Raw genomic sequence first — 5,597 nt, 5'->3', positions numbered from 1 at the left:
AATAAAACCAAAAATAAACAAATACGACTTAATTAAACTTAAAACTTTTGCACAGCAAACAAAACCATAAACAAGACAAAAAGACAGTCCTTAGAATGGGAGAAAATATTTGTAAATGAAGCAACAGGCAAAGGATTAATCTCCAAAATATACAAAGAGCTCATGGAGCTCAATATCAAAAAAAGAAACAATGCAATTAAAAAATGGGTGGAACTCCTAAACAGACATTTCACCAAGGAAGACATACAGATGGCCAAGAGGCATGTGAAAAGATGTTCAACATCATTAAGTATTCGAGAAATGCAAATCAAAACTACAATGAGGTATCACCTCACGCCAATCAGAATGGCCATTATCAAAAAAGCTAGAAACAATAAATTCTGGAAAGGGTGTGGTGAAAAGGGAACCCTCCCACACTATTGGTGGGAATGTAAATTGATACAACCACTATGGAAAACAGTATAGAGGTTCCTTAAAAAAATAAAAATAGAACTACCATATGACCCAGCAATCCCACTACTGGACATATACCCTGAGAAAACCATAATTCAAAAAGAGACATGCGCCACAATGTTCATTGCAGCGTTATTTACAATAGCCAGGACATGGAAACAACCTAAATGTCCATCGACAGATGAGTGGATATGGCAGATGTGGCACATATATACAATGGAATATTACTCAGCCATATAAAGAAACGAAATTGAGTTATTTGTAATGAGGTGGATGGATATAGAGTTTGTCATACAGACCAAAGTAAGTCAGAAAGAGGAAAAAAAATACCATATGCTTACGCATATATATGGAATCTGAAAAAACAAAAAAGGTACTGATGAACATAGTTGCAGGGCAGAAATAAATAAGTAGACATAGAGAATGGACTTGATGACACGGGGTGGGGGGCGAAGGGAATGTAGCATTGATGTATTTACACTACCGAATGTAAAGCTCGATGCTTTGTGCTGACCTAGAGGGGTGGGATAGGGAGGGTGGGAGGAAGGCTTAAGAGGGAGGGGAAATGGGGATATGTGTATGCATATGCCTGATTCGCTTTTTTGTGCAACAGAAACTAACACAGTAATGTGAAGTAAGTATACTCTAATAAAGATGTATTTTTAAAAATGATATGACTTTAAGAGTGATCACAGATTTAATTTTCCAGGTATACTGAAAAAAACAGAGTAGTGAAATTGCACTAAGGATGACGATAGCAACCAACTTCATTTTTATTTTATCTGCACATTGCACAAGAACTCTTACCCCTGTCCGTCACTGCCTTTTAAAAAAGAAGCTTCTTCCATTATAGGATTCTTTTTAAACAAATAAATAAATTTATTTATTTTTAGAAAAAGAATAATTTATTGATAGAAAACTATCAGGAGTTAATGAGTTCTAATTTACACTTGGGAGTGAAGCAAACTCTAAAAATGGTCACAATGATGAAATAATGAATACATAATTTAATATGCTTCTGAAAACTTAACAAAAATAACCAACGTCTAGAAGTACACAATTTTCGGTTATTAAATACAAAATATTTTCATGCAACTTCCAGAGATTCTTGCATCTGGTAGAACATTTCTTTCTTAAAAGTGCATTCTTGCATAATAATAAAACAAACAAAATACATTTTGTTTTTTTCTTATGTATTTATCAATACATTTCATTTCAAATTTATCAATAATGTATACAGTTTATAGCACATTTCAGGAAATGTCTATATGGCAAGAGTGTGTTATTTGGGGTGTTTTGGCTTATCTAAAATTAAGTTAAGAGAAAATTAGGAGCCCAAAATAATGATTAAAATAGAGATCCTCTTGTACAGTGTTCTTGAAAATCATACCCCATGGATGTTCAAAAAAAATGGCAGATAAATGGAATGTTAAGGCACATGTGCAGCAGATTTTCTACTCTAATAAAAACCATTATTGATTTTCAAAAGTTTACTTTTGAACCCAAACAATTAATTTTAAAAATATTTATTTCATGATACAGTAAACAGGAAACCTGGCTCTTAGGAAAATAAATCTTGCTTTACTCTTCCTAAATCTTACTGAACAATTTTACAAAAGTTCAGAATTTTAGACAGTATGTTTAATAATCCAGTCTTTCTCCTTTTTTTTTTTTTTTTTTTTTTTTTTGCGTTCCGCGGGCCTCTCACTGTTGTGGCCTCTCCCGTTGCGGAGCACAGGCTCCGGACGCGCAGGCTCAGCGGTCATGGCTCACGGGCCCAGCCGCTCCGCAGCATGTGGGATCTTCCGGGATCGTGGAACGAACCCGTGTCCCCTGCATCGGCAGGTGGACTCTCAACCACTGCGCCACCAGGGAAGCCCAATCCAGCCTTTCTTAAAACACACAGCCTAATCAAGGATCCAGAATTGACAATGTTTTAAATTTCAATATTATTTTATAAAGTGCCAAATTTTCTTTGTAAGCTAGTAGAAAAATTTTTTAATTTTCCCCCTTAATGGCTAAGTTTTCTGAATGTTCTGTTTTTATATTAAGTAATTCTGAAATCAGTAATCTTATTACACATGTATTTTCACAAATGTTCCTCACACACCGGTTTCTTATCATTGGACTTTGCTTCTGGAATAGGTAAAAATGAATATATAAAGATGAATTTGTGGTTAAGTTTATGTTTCATTTCTTTGATGGTTTCTGGACTTTAAAAAAAAGATTCTTTACAAGGACTCCATTTTTTATCCCACATAATGAAAATCATTCATACAAGTTTTCTACGTGTACTTTTATGGTTTCAGTTTTACAGTCCACGGAACCCAAGTCCCCGCAAAATCCCTAAGTGCTCCCAGGAGCAGGGACCCGCCCGAGCGCTGTGGGCCGCTAGTACGCCCGCCCCGCCGGGAATCGCGTGGGGAGCGCTTCTCCGCTGCAGCCTCCCGGCGACCTCTTCCCAGTACCCCGCCCTCTTTCTGTTGCCGGGGTCGCTTCCCGCAGTAGTGATACAGGAGCTAGCTCCGGGGCGGAAGCCGCGGTACGAACTCGGGCGTTTGGGCGGCCCGCGCTGTACCCTCGCCGGCCGGCAATCGGGATCCGTCCCTCGGGGTTTCCCACCGCTTGTCGGGCGCCAACTGGCGGCCGCTTGGAGACCGTCCCTTCCATCCGGAGCTTCAGTGACCTTCGCGAGGGCTGAGACTCAGCCGCCGGGCACGAGGCAGAGTTCCGGGAGGCCGGCGACGCTTGCGGCGCCTGTTCCGGTGGCGCCGGGGCGTGGGCGGTTCATGTTGCCGCCGGAGATTGGCCGAGCAGGTCTCTAGCTTCTAAGGCTGGCGCTAAGTTTTGGGAAGTGTTGGGCATACTGGATGGGTCGATCAGCACGCCGTGGTGCCCCTCGGGCCGCGAGGACAGCCCAGACAGGTGTGTGTGACCAGGAGAGGGTGTCCGTGTCCGGCGTCGTCCTCCGTGTGTCCCGGTGGTCGTACTTTCTCATATTTTCCAACTCGCCTGGAGGTTGAGAACAACACGGATGTACGCAGACATCGCCCAGTTTTCAACAGCCCCATCGTGGATCCCGATCGCCCTCACCCCCAAATGTTTACGTTTCTCCCCCTAGTAGGGATCGACCCTGGTGGCCGAAAGGAGGAGACACTGAGAGGGCGACCCCGGGGCTCTCCGTCCTCCTTTCCACGGAGTCGCGACGCTCCGTCCCAGAGGCCGCCCGGCGGTACGTCCTCGCCTCCTTGGGGTCCGGGTCCGTCCCAGTGCCGTCGCGGAGGTGGGGCTGTTCCCCGGTGGCCACTTTCATTTCTCCAGGTTCCACGCGAAGCGGCCACGGGGCTCCGCACACCAGATTTCCCGCAGTTCGAGCTGCGTGTACGCGGGGAGGGTCCGTCGTCCCCTTTTCTATTTGCCCCGTGTTGAGAAATGGTAAGAATGGTGGACTGGGTGGAGCCGGAGTGTCAAGGTGCGCTTTCGTCGTTGTGCCACAAGGATCCCTCTGGATGAGATTAGCACTAGTGACGCTTTACCAGGTGGCTGCTGAGGTGAGGTCGACCAGATGGTCCGACGGCGATACTGGGCATAAAGAAAAGAAAGTAATGATATTTTTCTGTTACAAGCTCGATTCACTATAATGTGGACATTAGTTAAATGAGAAATCCTGAGATTTATAGTAATGAAAATTACCATTGTCAGTGTTACTCAAAATTACAGTAATTATTACGCTTGTTTGCAGTTAATTTTGAAAAGAGTGATTCAAGTTTCTGTATGCACAGAGTATGTGACTGAAGATGATGAAAGAGGGATTTTGGAATGCAGAATTTTCTAAATCTTCCTGGAAGTCGGGGAACCTCTCCCTCGAGCCACAAGGCCCTATGCCACACCCTGCAACAACCAACGTGGGAAACCAGACCTCAACCTCGGCAACAATAGGCCTCAAGGGTCAGTGTTTAGTCAGTGACTCACAGCTTCCTCATTTTTCATCCTTTCCATTTAGAACCAAATGGGGGAAAGAAATATATCAATATGGTCCCCTAAGTAATCATGTGGGACGCCCATTCTCCTATCAGTCCGCCTCCAACTTCCCCACTTGACAAGCTGTGATCAGGACATGCCTCCCTTTTTTTCCCCCAGAAGCCATCCCTATCCCTATGCCTTCCCTGAGTCTCAGCCGAATGTGACTGGTGGTGGCTGATTCCTGTGCTCTATAGACGAATTCTGAGTAAATAGGGCTTGTCTCATTTTGGGAGTGGGAGGGTCTTTGTTCATTTGTACAGAGCTTAGAGTGGGAACCAAATCAAGCAATGAGGATAATCTGTGTTTCCAATTATTCTTCAAAAACGTATTATTGATTACTCACCGGTTTTTAAGTTGAGATAGAAATCATATACCATAAAATGCCCTTTGAACACTCTAGAGTTTAGTGATTTATTGTCTGTTTACAAAGTTGTGCAACCATCATCACTATCTGATCCAGAATATTTTATCTCCCTACAAAGACACCTAGGACCCCTTAAACAGTCACTTCCTATTTCCCTGCCCCACAGCCGTAGGCAACTAACTGTGTGCTTTTCAATCCTGTGGACTTGCTTTTTCTGTATATTTCAAGTACATGGATTTATACAACTGTGGCCTTTATGTCTGGCTTCTTATACAGTGCCATGTATTTCAGGCTCATCCATGTTTTATCATGTGATTAATTCCTCTCTTTGGCCCAGAACTTTCCTTTGTAAGTCCTTAAGATACACACACAGGAAATTCCCTGGCGGTCCAGTGGTTAGGACTCCACCAGCCTCTCTCTTTCAAGGACCCAGGTTCGATTCCTTGTGGGGAAACTAAAATCCTATAAGCTGCACAGTGCAGCAAAAAGAAAAAATATATATATATATACACACACACATGCTACCATTTTTTTTAATGTGGAAAATAGAGTACCGAAATTGCTATTGTAACCATTTTATGCAGACAGTTCCAGGGCCCAAAATTGCCCCACCAACCCAGAGCTGCCAGCAAGCACAGAGGACACCAGCCCAGCCATGTTGCCCTTTCTCAGAACTCTCCACACACACTTTCCAAGACTCCACCAATTTGTGCCACCACCCAGCGGCCAAAGAGGTGACCACCTGTTCAAGGGGAGG

The 5,597-nt window shown here is 43.4% G+C and overlaps 1 long non-coding RNA gene across 1 annotated transcript; it reads left to right on the top strand.

Moving 5' to 3' along the window:
* Positions 1 to 2,947: 2,947 nt before the first annotated feature.
* On the top strand, positions 2,948 to 5,090 carry LOC137218253 (uncharacterized). Its single transcript, XR_010940576.1, has 2 exons — positions 2,948 to 4,004; positions 4,236 to 5,090. It is a non-coding gene; the product is annotated as an uncharacterized lncRNA (long non-coding RNA).
* The last annotated feature ends 507 nt before the right edge of the window (positions 5,091 to 5,597 follow it).

This window comes from Pseudorca crassidens, unplaced genomic scaffold, assembly GCF_039906515.1.
Source record: "Pseudorca crassidens isolate mPseCra1 unplaced genomic scaffold, mPseCra1.hap1 Scaffold_72, whole genome shotgun sequence".
NCBI classification, from domain to species: domain Eukaryota; kingdom Metazoa; phylum Chordata; class Mammalia; order Artiodactyla; family Delphinidae; genus Pseudorca; species Pseudorca crassidens.
This window is presented reverse-complemented; position numbering and strand designations above follow the sequence as displayed.